This window comes from Corvus hawaiiensis, chromosome 12 (assembly GCF_020740725.1).
Source record: "Corvus hawaiiensis isolate bCorHaw1 chromosome 12, bCorHaw1.pri.cur, whole genome shotgun sequence".
NCBI classification, from domain to species: domain Eukaryota; kingdom Metazoa; phylum Chordata; class Aves; order Passeriformes; family Corvidae; genus Corvus; species Corvus hawaiiensis.
Window position 1 is genome coordinate 12364198 of NC_063224.1, and position 19163 is coordinate 12383360.

The following is a 19163-nucleotide window of genomic DNA, read 5'->3' on the forward strand; positions in this document are numbered from 1 at the left end:
AGTTATTATTGAGTCATTCAGCTCTTTGAACAGGCCTTTTATCAGCCTGTTAGAAGTGTGATGAATAATTTGCTGGGTCTCTCATACAATGTTTGCAGCCATCTGTAGATACAGTGAATATTTCCTTAGTGATGCACCTACAAAAAACCTGGGTGAATGCACTACAAGATTGTCACAGTTCATAGAGCATTAGCTGAGGTACAACTCTGTGATGTGTTTTCTACACATAATTGTGGAGTAAAAACAGAACTTTTCCTTCTCACTTGCAGACATATATTTTCAGTTCCCTTTACAATGTTCTCACCAGGAATTTTCCTAACCTTCAGCCAAAATTTTTTTGACAGCAGTATGAGTTCCATTGTCTAATTCTTGAATTGTGTTTGAGATGGAAACAATACCTTCATTTTCTGACACCGTTTTCAGAAAATGTGGCATCAGTCTCAGCATTACCTCGCGCTCTGTGACAGGAACTGGCAAAGGATGCACCTTCCAGTGCTATCTCCAGTGGCTCTCGCAGTGCTGCACTGCACTCTTGGGAGCAGCACTGCAGAGTATTTGGGCCTTGGTGACTTTGTGGTCTGGAATACAAAGTCATCAGAGTCACTTTCTCAGTGTGGTGACCTGGCACCTGTATAACACTGAAATTCCTCCAAGAGGTACAGAAGCCAAACTTAATGTTAATGACCTGAGTATTTCAAGCAGAAAAGAAATCCGTGAACTGTGAGCCCTGTTCAGCTTTCATATGAAGAATCCTCTTTTCCCATTCAAGATTTTTTTACAAAATATTGATGCCTTTTTCCCTAAGTGTTATCCTGTGGACTTTCTTCTGTATTCCTGTAATTTCTGCTGATAATCAGATCAGGTGTTTTACTTTGTAAAAAAAAAAAAGGCCTTTTCTGTGACAGTCTAATACAAAGAGTAATCTAACAATGGGAGCCTGGAGGCAAAAGTCTCCTTGTGTTAATATGATTGTTACAGAAATACAACTTTCTATGAAGATTGAAGCCCTAGTTCATGGGATTGGAACCTTCAGCCTAAAGAGAAAAGTGTTCAGGCTAAGAAACAACCATTCTACTATGATTTTCCCTGCTAGTGCTGTACGCTAAGTACATAGGTTTTGTTGTCCTTAAAGGCCTTAGCTTTACCTACCATATTATAAACTATCTCCTGTTTGTTATTCATGTTGAAGATTGCTGGAAACTCTTGAGAGTTTCTTGTATTGCCTGCAAAGTGCTGTCAGTGTGGCACACCTTTTATTCTTTTTAGAAAAGCATAGGATAATAGCAAGTTGGCAGTGGATAATTTTCTAATTATATGGCATGTTCCCCATTTCACAGGCTCACTGGCAGTTTCAGAGTGACAAGAGGATAAATGATGCTGATCTTTCTCCATACAATGACACCTTAGAGGGCCTGAGAGAAAGTTACAGTCAAATCCACATGCATTCAGGTAAGGATCTTATGTAACTTTTCTTTATGAAACCCTGATAGAATGAATGTTTTGGACAGAGTAAGCAGCTTTGCTTACTGTGCTTTATTGAGCAAAATATTTTTAAAACCGAGTTGTGAGCACCAGGTCAGGGTGAGAGCAGACATGGCTGCATCTCTATCTGAAAACAATTGCAATCATTGCATGGAAACAAAGCCTGAGGGAGGATGACCACTAGATATTTTCAGAGACATGAAGAATTATCTCACCTTAAATAGGTTGCCTCATCAGTTGTTTTGATTCAAGCTGATAATCTGTACTCTTTTCCTTCATTCTGTTGCTATGCCAGACGAATAATTTATTATACTACTGTCATGGCAGACAAGGGAGCTTTTTCTCAATTTTTAATGTTATTTGGATTCACAGGATAATTACACAGTCTTGCTTATATCCTCAGTGTTGGAGCTAATCTCATGTTGTTGTTATCACTGCCTATGTATATTACAAAGAATTCCAACAAAAATTGTTCAATATGGTTCAAGTACTATATCAGTCTCTATAGATTTGTCTTTGTCACCTTAAGATAAGAAAACATAAAATTATGAAAGTATTTGCAAAATGAAGCTATATAAAATCTTCACCATATTCTCTCTCTTCTATGTGATGTGTTATGTGCTGCTTTACCTAGATTCTACCAGAGAGTTGGAGATACATACTATAGTTATAGACTACTGATTTGAGAATTGCTGTGGGCTCATTAAGTCATGGGAGTAATACTCTGATTAATAAACTATTTATTTGCAATTATTTCGGCTAATCCAGAATTTATGTGCTGCCAAAGCTAAACCAGAGTCTGGATTTTAAAAAAAGCAATTTATCATGACTTAAGGAATAAAATTTCATCAGATCAAATTTTATAGTTTCATCTTCATCCTGTGAGTTGTACTAGGATGATGAATTTAGACGTCAACTTTTGGAAGTGACCTGGAGTATTCAGAAAGAGTAATTTATGTTTAATGATACTGATACTGATTTTGCTACAGTCAACACAGAAAAGGAGCCAGGAGGGTTGAGGGAGCAGTTCCGAATGCAGACCTGAACTAAAAGATCTGAAACACTGTCTGGAGGGGACTGACTTCCCAAGGTTAAACTTAACCTTTGTCTCATATTCAGAGGTTCTGAAGAATTTCTGAGCCTCTCACACAGTATCAGCACTGACAATACTCAGAACTTTGCAGAGCCAAGTACAGCCTCAGACGGGCTTCTACAGATGAGACTATCTGAGAATTTCTAGTGACTAGAAATAAAAATTTCAACCTAAAAATGTCAAGAGAGCATATGTAGGATTTTTGGAAACACAGATATTTACAATAGCAGAGAGTTGAGGTAAGTGCTAGCTTTGATTATATGGAACTCTGGTGTTAGGGTGAGTTCTGTAGTTGTATACTTGGAGTCATACTGTTATTCATTTCTGTGCTCTGTCTAAGCATTCTTAACATACATATCCTCCTAGCCCAGGTAAGCACACAGAAGGATTGTCAAACTTTTTTACAAGTGGGAGGTCATTGCCTCAAGCTACTTAGGAAGTCATAAGATTCAAGAGACTTCCCTCTCCCATTCCATGCTCTAAATTACAGAACCATCTTTCCCCCCTCATTTTTTCTAGCTGTCCAAAGTGATCCACAAAAACAATGTACTTGATTTCTCAGTGAAATAAATTTCATAGATCTACAATAAAGGACATTTAACAGTCTTTCTACAGTTACACCTAATTACTCAGGCTCTTGAATATGCATTGCAGAAGTACCTGTGAATTCATCAGTCTCACTGCTCAGCTTTAATTGCTTTACTTTTTGTTGTTTGATTAATTTGTATTGTTGTAGCATTGATGTTTTCATTGTTCTACTTAAAATAATTGAACAATGAAACCTTAAAATTCTTTGCATGTTGTGCTTGTAAATTTACACCTAAAACCCCTTGAATATAATGTTCCCAAGCCACCTAAAGAGGAGCAACTCACACATGCCAGTGCAAACATCATTCTCTTGCAGTGTTTATCACAATAAAATAGTGGGTTTTTTCATTGAGCTATGTGTTCTGAGCAAGATGCAGGAGAGCCTGGGGCTGTATTTGATCACAAGCTTCACACAATCTGACTGGGTCAATGAGTTTTTCCAGCCAATTTACACAATTTTCTGTGTGTGGACAAAATCCCTGGATTTCTCCTTAGTGTTTATCAAGGTAAGCTTCACAAAGTATTTCAGAAATCTCTCTTTTCCTTCCTTCCTGCCTGTCTGCCTTCTACTAATGTTGGACTGATGTACACTTCTGTACATCTATCCTAAGGTCAGCATGGTCACTACCATCATGTCATCTTGTGTTTAAACAGAGCAGGATTAGCTGGCCACATCTCTATCTGGGCTGCCCAGGGAGTCACGTGGAATCTTTGCTACACATAACTCCTCCCAGAGTGGGAATGCAGGCTATGCAGAATGGTTGCCACCCTGTCTGCAAACAGAACAGCAAAAGTTCTTCCAGTTGATGAAGTCAAGGTGCTACAATTAAGCTTCACAGCACAACGGACACTGCTGAAATGAATTTCACTTCTTAAACTCTTTCTTCTAGAAGTTCACCATCACAGCTCCTCATTAATCCCCCTTTATGCTCCTGGAGTGTAGTTTGAATTTAGAACTTTCTCGTGTTATACTTTTCCACATTCCTGTGTTTCAGTAGTATTTTTTTTTTTTTTTTAAGTACGTAACCTGGCCAGAATTTTTTGAAGTACTTGGCATTTTGGTACAGAACTATTAAACGTAATGAGGTTTGAAGTACAGTTTGGGAGGCACACCATGTTTGCAGGTCTGATTTGTACAGTTTGTCAATTATTTGTGCATCTGAAGTGAAGCAGTACTATGTGTAGAGGTTTTGTGGGACATGGGGCTGTATCATACCATATTTTTCCTTCCTATTTGAATAGCAGTTTTTTTAGTTTTGATGTTTAGGTTGCAGAGTTTCTGAGCCTGAGCCCAAGTAAGGCTTTGCTGTGATGGTACTGGATTGAATGCAATTGAAAAGAAACAAATAGGGCTTAATTTGTTGGTAGTGCAGAAACCTGCTTAATCTTAGAGTCAATGCCTGTATGGTTCATATGAGAAAAGGGGAAGCAGTTAAATTCTTTATGGTGTCCATGAAAAGTGAAAGTGGATTGCTAGAGTCTAAACTTCTGTTCTCAATTTTGTCACTATTATATTGTAGGTAAAATTAGAGGAATTACTTAATGTGTACTAGAGATCACTGAAAATATTAAATGGACTTTTTAATTTTTATTTGTAGTTTCAAATACGATTAGAGAACAAGTATTTAGGGGTTAATGTTCATTCATTTGATACGTCCTATGCTGATAGATGGTGATGCATTTAATGAAAGATGGCAATGGTCTGACTGGTGGAATGTTTGTGAGGTAGAGGACAGGTTAAGGTTTACACTTGTGCTCTTAACACTGTCCTTTCTTGCATCTTAAACTATTTAGTTTGGAAGCACTATGTTCTTCAAATGAGGTAAGAATTTAGTATGCTGTGCATCTTCTCTTAATACATCTGCTCTCTATACAAAGCAAGGTGGAAAAAAGCAACAAATAAAGCCATAGAAATTGTATCAGTAGCACTTAGTTTTACATCCCATTTAGTGCAAAGACAAAGCAAATCAGCCCATAACAGAATTAACCAAAAAGAAAATGAATGGATCTAGAGAAATGGTCTATCTAAAACACTAAGTGGGGTATAAATAAGAATTTCACTAGTTTTATAGGAGGATCCTAGAAACAATCCTTTCCCAAGGTAGAACTAAGTTATTAAGTATATTTCTCATTAATATGTGGTATCCGTAACTGCGACACAAGTATTGGAAAGTTGGATAATGGTGACAGTGTTGATCACCATTCTGCATTGTAAATAATAAATAATAAGGTCATTATTTCTTCATTTTTACCACCCTTCTTTGTGGTCAAACTCTTCCTTGAAGATGTTTTGGAAAGGAGAAAAATAGTACTTTCTTTTATCTTGAATCATTTGGCCTGCAATAAGTTTTAACAAAAAGCAAAATAATGATAAAGAAAATATAATGGACTCTCAGCAGAATCAGCCTGTAAGAGGGATTTCACTGCATACCATACAGAACCTAAAGCAGGTTTCCATGTTTCCACCCAACAATTAGAGCATATCCAGCTCAATGGATCTTACAGTGTACAAGGTATAATCCAGGCATTTCATCCACACCTTCTGGAAGGGGCTACTGTTTGTGAAATGAACTCACATATGAACAGCCACATTGGCAGAAGTGTGCTGGGAAATGCCACCACTGATCTGTGGAAGGTTTTGAAGATGACCATTTCAACAGGCAAATTTCTCACTTCTCACGTCCCGTCAGACTTGTGTTTGCAGCTAACTCAGGTTTGGTTGCCTTGCAGGTTTGCCCCAGCCTTCTCGGCTTTAAGAGCCATTCAGTTCTGTAAAAGTGTCTTGCTAAGTTATGCCAAGACAAATAGCAGCAGAACTGTGTCCATGCTAGGAAATCGCACCAGTGTAACTATAAACTGAGACAGTTAAATCAGCACTGTGTGCAGACATAAGTACTTCGCTGGATTTCAGTCAAAACGCTTTAAAAGTAATGTTAAATTTTGGTTTTGTGCCAGCTGTGGGCCAAACTGAACCACCTGTATTCATATTCTATGCTTAGCTGTAAGTACACTTCAAGTACATTCAAAATTTAAGACGAGAAAGTCCCACTGAAGTAATTTAAAACTTAAGGCTATGCATCTGCTTAACTTCTTTCCTGACTCAGGAGGGACTTAAGCATGTACTTAGATTTATATGCTAATATTTTCTGCTGAATAAGTACCATTATTTTTTAGAATGGCGATCAAGAAATTCTGATTTTGGATGTAATAGGAAAATTCCTAGATTCATTCAGCCAAAGATAATTGCTGTTTGGAGAGCTTTGCATGCTCATGGTAAGAAAAGTATGTTTATCCAAGAAAAAAAAAAACCTCTTTAAATTAGTACAGCCTACAACACAAAATTATTTTTATTAACATGTATGCCGTAATGCTAGAAGTTGTTATATGTTTGACTCAACCCAATAATCATACAATGTAAACGACAGCCAAACAAGAGCTTGAATTAATCTTTGCATTGCAAAGATTAATTAACCAGAAGGTTATTTCACACCATTCTTCAGGGCAAAACATATAATTTGCTCTAAGGTTACAGCCTCTTTACCTTGCCAGAGTACTTTAAAATAGTTTTGAAATTTCTTTTTGAGGAGCAAGGCAATAAATTATTCCCAAGGACATGTTAGGTAGTACAAATTCTGCCAGTAGAGCAACTTCCAATGTTATGAACTATACAGCTGACTCTTGTTGGGCCACAAGCCTTGCCAGGATTATCCATTTCAGTCAGTCCCACTAGAGGAGGATTCTGCATGCATGCACTCAGGTGAGCTTCACTGGCCAAACCGGTCCTCTCCCAGATCTGGGAGATTCCCATCCAGTGCCAGGCCCTCAGGAATATTCCTTCTTCGTCTCATGTTTTGTGTTTGAATGATTCTGCTTGAGATGATAATTAAGCTTGTAGAATCTGTTTTATGACATACCATTAAATACTTTTTACTCTTTCCATATGATGCGCTGATATCTTTTCTGTGCAAAAAGGGTGTCCAACAGTCTTCAGAAGAGAGGGCTTTATGAAATCAGCTTCTTATCAAATCATTAGATTTCATGGTCCAAGCTCTTTGGTCTGCTCTTGGGAGTAATATTTGTGTTGTACCAAAGGAATTCATGCTACTGTATTTTTGTCTGTGTAGTCTGAATGCCTCAAAACTCACTTTTTAGGTGTGGTGGAATTTGATTCATGCTGCAGTGTGTGCTTACACAGATCTCTGAGATTTTCCCTTTTCTATACAAAAGGCAAAACAACTTTTCAATTTCTTTTTTCCTTTCCCACAGCTCTGTTCTTCACTGGGAACATGATAACATATTTAAGCAATGAACAAAGTGGCATTTAAACATTAATCCTTAATGTTATTGAAATGTTTAAACCTGTATATTTTTCACTGTCTCATACACCATTCTAATTTCTTTTACTCTTTTAAATTCAGACATAATTTAGAATGGAAAATTACATTTTAGAATTACACCTGCAGCATGTAGTATTAGTATGACTTTTTCATGTCATGACAGTGATGTTTCTACAATCTATACATATTGATTTAGGCTGATAATAAACAATTTGATTAGGCTCTATCTATAGGCTGTCATTTCAATCACTGTCACTGTTCCAATAGAGTGGAAGGCAGATAGCAGACGCATATGGCAAGATTTCTCAAAATAAAAACTCTGGCCTGATTAGAGCCCTAGGTTCAGTGAATTGGACAAGACAGCTCAGCTGCCAGGTTATTAACTCCCTCAGAAAATACTCTGCCTTTTCCCCGGGGCCAGCCTGAATATTCTGATCTGGATCGATAAGCAATCTCCGGTGTGTACAAAATGCCAGCTAGAATCATTTGTCTCAGCGCAGTCTCCTTACAAAGGATAAAACACCTGCAGTATATGGCCTTCTCTCCCTCCTCCCCCACCTTCCCCTTTTTAACTAATGACCCACAAAGAAGGAAGAAGTAACTGAATCTGTTCCATCATCAGGAAGGCTCTCTCAGGTTTGTTTTAATGATCACAATGGCTACCTTTCAATCTTACAAAAATTATATCAGTCGTGGTTTCCCTGTGGCATGTTTATGTAAGTAATGTGAACCACAATGTAATGACAAGTGTACAGATGTCATTGTAAGAGGGCCCTTGGCAAGAAGATATCTCAGAATGTCAGAATTTTAATGAACCGTGGACTGCTGGTAGGGTTCTCTTTGGTGGTTGTCTTTTATATTTGTAATGTGTGCTGTGATCTGTTGCTTGGGCCTGAGATTTTTCAAGAGTGTTTAGCAACAAAGGATACTTTACAATTTCTTAGAACAGAATCATTGTTTTCCAGAGTGGTGGTGTTTTCCCAATCCATTACATATCTGTGGTTTTGTTTGTAGCAGTGCTGGATTGCAGCCATATAAGTTGTACTTTCTTTAGATGCCAAAAAGGAATTTTTGTCTGAGTGAATTCAGAACCATTCAAAGCTTTTGGACTTTTTTTTCACATGTTGACCTATTAGTAACTTGACTCAAATTAAAATCAAGTATCTGCAAGGCTTGAGAGAATCTGCAAACCTCCAAGTTTCTCTCCTTCATTGATTATTTATTACAGCTGGAGTCACAGGACAGAACCTGCTATTGCCTAACAAGTCTGTAGCTTCATATCTCCCATGCTGTCAAAAAAAAAAGCTGAATCTCCTCAGCAATCTACGTAGAATTTACTGAGCAAGTTCTGACACTAAATACCTGTTTCTGAGTATGGATGAAGAATAGAGGCCAGTTTTGACTTATTTTTCCTAGCTATAGAACTAGCTCCTCATCCAGCTGTTAATGACAGCATTGTTTGGACCTCAGTTTAGGTAACTGTTCACATCTGTATGCCTACAGAAAGCTTACCTTGAGTTAACATAAACTGAAGATCCATGCCTAGTTAAAAAATTAAGTGTTTTTTCTATGTCATATTTGATTATGACATCATAAAAAAGCATTTTGTGTTTGTATTGCAATCACTTGGAAAAGGAAGGCTTGCATTTACTCTCTGTCCTTCTTTGCTGCATGAAGTGCCTTGCCCTCATAATGTCAAGAAATTAGAATATTGCCTTCCAGACAGCTCCCTTCACATTTGCTATCCAAAACTTCAGGAACTAAAGATGTTTTTAAAAAAGAACAATGTAAAGGAACAACTTTAGTGAATTGATTTCTCAATGTAGAAAACACATTTCCTATCGAGACACTTATTAGAATGTTTATCAGAGAAAATGCACACGGTTTATATGAAAAGCTGATGTTATGTTAATTCCCATTATTATATACAGATGATATTGAGGAAGATGGAACAAAGTGCCTTTAAACCAAAGCTGATGACTTTTTTTTTCCTGTTTGTTACAGTTTTATTGTAGTGAAATATGTTCATTTTAGCAGTGGAAAACTGCCTTAAATAGACAGCATAAGAGCAATAAGATGTCACATTGCAGAGCACAATTTAAAAATGATGTGCTCTAGAAGTAAGGCTTTTAGACATTTTGGTTTATGTATTAAAAGTTCCCACAAATTTGATTGAGAATGAGCCTTTGATTGATATTTGCTGCAGTTATGCTGCATTAGACTCGATTTATCCACCACCTCTCATTGTTGCTATTGATTGATTTTTAAATTAGATGAAGGCAATCAGTAAATACCACCCAATCAAGTCCTAAAAACATACAGGAGATTAGACAATTTAGGGTAATCAATGAAAATATTCTGTGATTTGCTACCACTCAATTTTGACCATAAATTATGACCATAACTTGCAAGTTAGTAAGCCATAAAACAAGTGGATGTGACAAGAAAAACTATAAGAAATGAATTAAGGAGATGAAGAGGAACCACTAGTGTTATCATTTAATGAGACAAAATTACTCTTTATACATATCTGGCATTTCTAGTTGAGTCTTGCCAACAGCATTGGAGTACAAGAGCGCTAACACTTCTCTTATTTTTCTAGGATTTTGGGTTTGGGGATTTTTTTGTGATATAAAAATTGTTCTTTTATGTAACAAATCAGTTTGAGCAATAACTAATCTACCTAATTGTGTTGCAGCAAATAAATTAATGTAATTTTAGGTTTAAAGCCTGCTGCTTGCTAAAACCCATCACCTTTATCTCATCACCACCCTCATCTCAGGCACTTGCAAAGACTAATTTTAAGGTCACACTTCTACATGGAGTTGTATTCTACAAACTTTAAAATGTAGCAAAAATGTAATGATAGTATAGACCAGCACTTTGAGGAAGCTGTGCCAGTACACTTTCTCTGTGATACACGTCACCTGTTTCCTATATTCTCGCAACAGTCTTATTAGGAACTGATTCACATACCTTTAAAAATCTGTTTTAAAGCTTATTTGCTAGTTGTAAATAGGTGTCCACGTTTTTTCTAGTTATGAACTTCAGCATCTATTTGGAATTTCTAGGGAGTATCTATGCAGTTCTAGGCTGAAAAGCTGTTTACAAATATATAAACAACTATTAACAGCTATAGGCTATATTGGTATGAATTGGTGATATAAAGCAAATATTTATCGTAAATGTGCTCTGTTAAAAAAGTAGTACAGATGTGATACTGAGCAGCATGAAAAAATCTTCCTGGTTATGCCTTTATGATCCTCTTTAGAATAAAGAAAACTTGAAAAAGGAGTCCAGAATAATTTTTGGGAGTGTTGATCATAGAAAAGGATGAAATGAAGATACTTTTGACAAGAGGAAAACTCATGTGCCTTTTTCTACATTAAACAGAAATCTGAGAGGCCTGAAAACTGCCCAGGACCCTTTGAAGGGTGATGAGATTGTTAGAGAGGACAGAAGGAAAGAACACTCTCACTGCACTCACACCCACTAAAATGCAAAAGTGACTTTGGAGAGCTTGATGGTAGAGCAATTCCTTTGATAGCAGATAAATGCAAAATGCACAGGGGGAATAAATATTGAAAATATTTGGATTTATATTTACCACGGTTTACTTAATTCCCAGTAAAGACAGATTTCATGTTGCAGCAGAGAAAGCTGAAGAAGTCAGAAGAAAGCATTACTGGTGCTGCAAACAAAAGATTAGTCAGCAAATACTGACTCTGTGTAAGCAGGTGGACTCTGTGTGAGATAATCCAGAATTAGAACATTGCAAGGATTTCATGCAGGAATTCCAAATTCTTGCTGTAGTAGACAAATATCTGGCACCAGCAACTATCAAAAAAAAAAAAAAAAGGTAGTTATTCTTAGCTGGTTCTTTAAAAAAAAGTCATTTCCTTTAGCCTAGGGTTTTAGAATCATTTACTTTTCTGCACAGGTCTGTGGAACAGTATAACAGCATAAATCCATGTAAGTGCTGGGCTTCTTATAAGAACAAGTTTCTCTCTGTCAAAAACACTACTCACCTGAATTCTGAATTTAACATTAGAAAATGTCCAAGTCTGCTCTTTCTCATTTTCTATGTTATTATGTACATCTGTCTAAGGCAATCCAGTTTGAAGAACTATGTGAATCCCTAATAGAACACAAAACCTACCCCAGCTTACTAAATATTCTCTTTTAAAATATCATTGAAATGTACTTTTCTTTAACTCCTGCATTTTATCAGATTCTGCATGCTCATAAGATTTTAAGAAAGAGGAAAATTCAGTGCTAATAATGCCTTTTCTTCCTTCCACATAAATTTGGTACTAGAGGAAACTTCTGTGTCTTACATCATTGTCATAATTTCTAACAAGTACGTACAATAAGACTGGAAGACACATAGGTCTCAAAAATTATATAATATGTAATATATAATTACTATATAATATATAATATATAATATATACCTCCCTCTGTAGGTAACATTATTTCTGAAATCTGAGATTTTTATTTTAATGTGAAATCTCCTTTGCAAATGCATTTCCAGCTTATTTCTAAAAGATTCTGGATGTGATTGAACCTGTGGTAGAAATTTGCAAGATACACAGTTAAACTGTGAAGGCAGGAAATGAAACAGCTCAGAATCTGAACGAACTCTGAAGCATTTGCATTCCCATATTTAAATATTTGCCTGAATTACACATGAGCTATAACTTTTCACTCACTGGAATTTTTTGCATTCTCTGTAAGTAATAGTGCTAAGACAAATCAATGTTTATATTATTGCAATATATGAATGTATCCTGTTCAATCTCATGTTTGTGTGAGTTAAAAAATATACAAAACCCCAATAACCTCTAGTAAGTAGGACAGGAAAGGGAGAGAAAAAAAGAAAACCCCTGACTTGAAACAAAGACAGGGACCTACTCGCAGTTCCTGATGGACTGATGCAATACAATGAAGCTGGTGTATTCAATATAACTTTTAGAATAATTGCCTGGGAGGTAACAAGAAGAAGTACATTTTACTTTATCATGGTACATAAATAAAAGGGCAGACTAATTAATCATATAGCTTACTAAAAGTGCTTTTTATTTTGCCATTTAGTATGCCAGAAAGATCATTTTCTTTAATGTATATACCCAGTATTAACATGATTTAATCCATCATGTTCTGTATTATGAAATTACTTTGTTTTACTCCCTGATCCAGCTGAAGATCATTAACCCACACTATTTTCTAAGTCATACATCATTTGAGTGTATTACCTCATATAGCAAAAAAGCTACTTCCCTCGGTTATACACTCCAACTAAGAAATCATTTTTTCTGGATGTTGCTGACAAGAGGAGCTGTTTTCATTAGAAAGCAGATGGTTCACTATTTCGATTCTGTTTTACCTTCACATTTGCTCCAGCTCAGAGTTCTTTGCTGCCAGTTACCTCATTACCTCTCGCAACATCCATGTCCCATATCCCTGACCTAGCCATAAAATGTGCTAAACAAGCAAGTGCTTTGCCTTCCCCCAACACCTTTATTTTACTCTGCATCCTCACCTGTTGTAAGTCAGGCTTCAAAAAGCAGCAAAGTGAAGCCAATCATCTGAACAGAAGGTTAAACTCCCACAGTTCTGCAGGTGTTTGTTAGCTGAGAGTGCCAAAGGTGTAATTTACATTTTCAGATTTTGAGCTTGGACGTGCAGTCACACTGCTGATGAATTTGCCTCACAGAGCTTTAAGGCAGAATCTGGTCTTCTGTCATTTCTTGTACTTTTCCGTTTTTATGTTTATGATAGTAACATTTTCACTGTTATATTCTCTGAGTCTGTAGGATGCACGTTCTACTTGGGCTACTCTGGGTGCCTGGTAAGTGTCAATAAATAGTGGTCTGCAATGTAAATGAAAGGTGTGCATAATAGAGTAATGGACCTTTGTGAGTCAAAATGAAGACTGAAGAGTTCCTGGAGATATGTCTTGGTATTTTTAGAATAAAAAAGAATAAATTATGTTTTTAAATAGAACGCTTCAAGTAACAGAAGTAACACCTGTTAAGTTTCAGACTGGTTTTAGTTATCTCTAAGCATTTGCCTTGAGAAGTAGACTTTCATTCCAGTTAGGCAAGGAGACAAAAGGCTTTCATTGCTTAAATAGAAAGCCACTTACTGGAGATTAAATCCTTAGAGGTAAACCCATCAGTACATACCTTCAGTTTCTCCACACTATGCATGTTTTGGTTTTGATCTTTCTATGCTGAGGATAATACTCAAACATTGTAGTAATAAATTCTACCTGCTTTGTGTAATTTTTTCTGGTTTCTATGATATCCATCACAAACTCCATTTTTATTATAGCTTCATGAAGTTTTCAGGGGCAAGGTTTCACTTTTTTTTTTTGCGCATCCTTCATAACTTATGTCAAATTTACCTTTTATTATTACCTCTTATACTTGCCATGTGTAAAGATGTTATCTTTTTTTATTCACACTGGAAACTAATACAGAGCTTGGCAGGAATAAGGGTAGAGTATTGGGAGGGATATTTGGTTTTGTTAATTTGAAGAACAACATGTTCACTAATCTTAAAGTGCATCATAGTCAGGATTGATTTAAAACAACGATCTTTGTAGAGTTTTCACTGAAAAAGGAAGAATAAAGGCCTGTAGTGAACATGTTGACAAAATTCAAGGAAAAGATCATAGACTTGGAATTGTTCCAAACATATATGGGCACCAAGGACAATGTTTAGTTATACTTTAATAAACTACTGTACAAAGAGTTCTGAATGAGCTGGGGGGAAAACATAAATCTACAATATTAGGAAAGGCAAAGCTGAAAGTCAGCCTGCAGCTAATAACCATGTCCAGTTATGTTATTTTTATGATGACACAATACCTAAGCTACTGCATGTGGCATACAAATAGTCATGCATGTTGTACAGCATAAGGAATATGCAATTGGTTGAGCTTGATTTGTACCTGTCTGCTTATAACATCCATGGATTCTGGCCTACTCTCTGTTGCATGCAGCCTCAGCAGCCAGCCTGAATACAGCTCACAGCCATAATTCGGCTACAAATAAAATAGAGCAAAAATAGGAGGTGCAGGTGCTGCTGCTTGCACATCATGAGCCAGAAACTGAAAAAGGTAAGGCACAGAGACAGCTTATCTTCTGCAGGAGGAGCTGGGCACAGCTGCCACTGGGGCTTTAGAGGCCTTTACACAGTAAAGTCTTTGTTGCAGAACTTTAACCTCCTCTCATTGGTGTGGACAGGTTTGCCAAAGTGATGAGAAAAGAGAAGACTGCACAGGCTTCTGGAGGGACTGGATTACCCACACTGAAGTATGTGCAGTGTCAGAATTTACTGCAGTAAACAGAGAAAAGATGGACTTTTTGGTTTATGCCTCTGAGTGCTCCACAGAATGGTATTTAGCATTGATGTCACCCAAGCCAATTTTTTTTTCTGCTCAAGAAAGCATTTTGAAACTACCAGATTCCGTTAATGAAAGTAATTATCAAAACTGAAAAAGGATATAGCAACACAAAAGTAGTACTGTGAACTGTTGGTACAAAACTTTGTTTTCAGTATAAATAAGTTAGTGGGTTTTGCTTTAATAGTTGTGAACTTACTTAATATACACAAAAGTTTTTTCTAGCCTTGATTTTGTCCCTGCCTGAATGTTGACAGCATAATCACAAAACATTATAAAGTATCATACCCTGGTAAAATAATTCCAAACAAAACAAATGAGAAGCCATGGGGAATTATAGCATAGGATCTTGACAAGCCAAAATAGAGAACTGTAAAGTACACCAGGTGTCATTGTAGGATTTGTGTGTGAGTGACTGTATAGAGTACACTGACACTCCTGATGTTTAAATAAATCACGTGGAGGAACTCCACCTGGTATTCTCTGGACTAAGTGAAGTACACTCTTCAAAATTATATCAAAAGCAGTTAAAAATGTAAACCATTAAAATGTGATAGTATAGCAATTTATTTACAAAAATGTCATTTGCATTTCTGAATGCTGTTTAACTTCCATGCTTGTTTTGCTGTTTTCAAATAACAAATAGACCATTTCAGATTCATAATGAGGTATGAAATAAATGAGAGGGTACTGAGGGTGAGTCATTCATTAATCATAAGCAAAACAGGGACAAATTCAAGGACACAGGAGCACAAACTGTAAAAGTAATAGGTTGCATAATCTTTGTATTTAATATTAACTATGTTATGTTTTTCACATGAGTTCTGAGAAGTTGAGTTTTTTATGTTTACATGAAACTAATCCAAGGTAAAATTTATTTCTCAATATTATTTTATCCTAGAGGTTGTCCTCTTTTTAATAAAGTACAAGACAACGAATTCTAGCTTATCACATTGTTATGAAGATTTAATAGAAGGGTTAGCACAAACATTGAGGGCTACTGAAACTTTTGATTTAAGATATTCCACTTTTGACTAGAATGTACCAAACCCTTCTTGTTTGTCATGGCAGATCTCCCATTAAGGACATAAATTCACCTGGAATTGGTTGTTTTGGCCAAAATAAGTTCTTATTCATATTCATCTGTCAGAGAAGGACAGAACAAGAACTATTATTCAAACCATTCTGTGTCTTCATCCTTCAAGAGGTTAATCCACAGTGACTACACAATGTGCAACAAGGTTGTTTACAGTTTCCAGGTGATGTGAGCATTTAAAGAGTTGGTGTAGCTCAAATAGACATAATAAAAATAATTTGTTACCCATGTCAGATTTCAACAAAAACCCCACAAAAATAAACTAGGTTGAAGTAAGGCAAGGTGAACTGGTGGCACAGCAAGGAGTCAGCTCACTTCAGAATCACTAAACAGATGCATCTCTCTGTTCCGTGTGCATTCATTTGGATGGAGCCAGCATTAATGTTATTGCCTGTTATTTTGGAGTTTACTGGAATGAGAAGGAGAAAGAAAGGAGAAGAATCAGAGTGAGAACTCTGCACATAACTTGCTGTTAGAACTTTTGTGTTTTGTGGCCCCCAGTGTGGTACCCATGGCCAGCCCTGTGAGTGTGTCTGTAACTCTTTCTGCGTGGAGCAGGAGTGGTGGGGGTGACCAGCATGCCTGGGAGCCATGTGCTGGAACCCCAGCACAGCTCCCAGCCCTCACAGCATGGGTCACACTGGGCTCTGGGTGGTCCATACCAGGTCATCTTTCTGCACACAAAACATGCAGGTACCCAGCAGATCGTGCCTCACCTCAGTCCTGTTGGGATCACAGGGAGCAGTGCTCCATGTCCAGGCACATGAACTCGTTGGAGTTCTCTGGAGCTGGGCTACAGGGGCATTGATGTGCCCTGGGATCCTGCCCTCTGTGAGCTCAGGGTATGGGCTGTGTCTGCACCAGAGTCTGGGTGTGTTCCTGGCTCCTCCAGCCAAATGGGCTCCGCTTGTAGTCCTGATGGAGGAGCTGCACTTGAACTGCTTATTAGTGCCCTGTGCTTGTCCCCTCTGTCACACACTGTGCCTTGCACCCTTTAGTGGGGACAGCCGCCCCGTGAGCTGCTGCAGCCCTGGTTGGAAAGGCTGTGACCTCGCTGGGGCAGAGAAGCTGCACTGCTCTGTGACCTGGGGTCTGACTCACAGCAGTCTTTGCTCACACTCTTGCTTAACTGTAACTAATGCATGTTGTTTTGGTGCATATCAACGTCTGACTAAGCAGTTGCCTACATTTAGACTGCAAAACAGGAATTAATACACCAGTGGTTAATATTTAGATAAAAATTGTGATTCCTCAATATTTCCATCCACAATTTTTGCAACTTGAAGCAAAGTTGTGTCTGCAATTCTGTATTCAGAGGGGAAAAATTGTCTGTTGGTTAAAAGTACATATTCTACCAGCTCTGTTTGTTCTCCATAAGCCTGGATGAAGAAAGTATCTTAATTTTTAAAACTCACATTTAACTAATTTCCTACCTTCTCTGCTCCAACATATCTACATTTTATAAATTGTATTGGTGTTAACTTCCCAGTGTGCTTAAGGTGTTTCTTCCTTATATGAGAAGCTATATATAAGCTGCAAGGTGTTAAAGCCAGTAATTGTTCGTGGTGGTTTTCTTTCTAAAGAAATAGAAAGGACATGATCAATGAATAGACTGATATATTATCAAAACTGAGGAATTTACCCAGATCTCTGAAAAATCATACATTCCATTCGGGCCTGTGTATTATGAGAATTATGAGAATCTCATAATATATTTACCTTCAGTGTAGATGCATGTGGTTTAAGTGTGGTGCCCTGATTTAGATTCCAGAGCAAATAGGTTACCTATGATATTATCATTCCCAGAAATATATTGCCAAGCAGTGCCTTTCTCAAGCCATATGGGTAAAGGGTTCACTCTGTCCCCCATGCTCCTCTGCTTGAATGCTTTTCCCAAGCTCCATATCAATCTTTAACTCCTCACTTTTAAATTAAGATGAAATACCATGGAGAGGAAAGGGGACATAAATACTTCCAAAATCCTAGCAAATAGGTTTTCTCACTCTTCCCTGTCCTAAGCAAGACACTTAAAATGATGAAGCCCATGAAGTCTTCTCTCTGCTGGACCAGGTATTTCCAAAGTTTTTGAACCAATCTCGAATGTTCCAGCAGAATATTTTTTTTTCTAAGAAATCCTCCAATGTTGTTACAGAATCTTCAACTCAGTGCCAGAAATATTTTGCTATGAGCCTGAGAAGTCTGTCAAAGTAGAAAATTTAAAAAAAAATCAGTACCATATCAGAGGAATGTTCCTTTTATAGGTACCCTGCCCTGCTTTTGGCATGGTGTCTGGCACAAATAAGCCCTCTGAATCTGAGCTGGGCTTCCTCTGTACATCAAAAGATCCAACTTCAGAGCTTCTGTTATTCTAGTTTCAGAGGCTGTTCCTGCAGCAGAGATGGAGGGTGACTTTATATCCAGAAGTTAAAAGGTGGAAAGAGTTTGGCTTTTGGGGGGGGGTGGGGGGGTCTTGAACTTATTTACATCTTCAGCATATTTGAAATTGCTGTTCAAATACCTGCCAATGTATTCATGACACATCAAAGCTGAAGGAATGCATTTAAGCAAATGCCCTCTCCCAGGGTAATGATTAACACTGTGAGAATTCAGCTTGGTATTTATTGTATCATGAGACAAGTAAATTGAACTCCAAGAAAGTCATTATCTGTTTTTTTGTTGTTTTTTTTTTTAAGTATGCAATGCCAAATTATTAACTTTTGTGGTAGAAGGGTAGTAAAAACACAGGTCAGGCAGTACCCATGGAGTCTTTTGAGACTCATTTGTTCACACCTTCTGTAGTATATAAAGAACAGAGTTCTTATAGAAGAAGGCTTCTTGTTTCCAATGTAGTAGCTAAGTCATTATATACATTTTTAAAAAAATATACCTTTCTGTCTTCATTACTGTATTAAAAAATAATCCTTGCATTCTCTATTGATTTCTCACTCTTCACCATAGCAAACTGCACCTTCTGTTCTGTGCATGTTTCAATGGACCAATCAGTCCATCTATTTTCCTGCCAAATTTTGGTATGATCATAAACATGTCAGCACTGTGCCTATTACAAAATCAAAATTTTCAACCTTCTTAATTCTGTAGGAAGGGGGTTTTACTTCACTAGAAAACTACTTATTTTTCTTGAAATGCAAATATCAC

At 37.1% G+C, this 19163-nt stretch overlaps 2 long non-coding RNA genes across 11 annotated transcripts in view; one reads left to right on the top strand and one right to left on the bottom strand.

Moving 5' to 3' along the window:
• LOC125332182 overlaps positions 1–19163 on the top strand; it is a 193227-nt gene that overhangs the window by 103110 nt on the left and 70954 nt on the right. For all 5 annotated transcript variants that reach the window (XR_007206390.1, XR_007206389.1, XR_007206388.1 and 2 more), the window contains exon 3: positions 1338–1449. This is a non-coding gene — a long non-coding RNA (uncharacterized LOC125332182). The remainder of the gene's footprint in view (positions 1–1337; positions 1450–19163) is intronic.
• LOC125332183 overlaps positions 15461–19163 on the bottom strand; it is a 33432-nt gene continuing 29729 nt past the window's right edge. For 3 of the 6 annotated variants that reach the window (XR_007206398.1, XR_007206393.1, XR_007206395.1), the window contains one exon: positions 15461–18206. This is a non-coding gene — a long non-coding RNA (uncharacterized LOC125332183). The remainder of the gene's footprint in view (positions 18207–19163) is intronic. The other 3 variants (XR_007206394.1, XR_007206396.1, XR_007206397.1) reach the window with 3 other exon arrangements.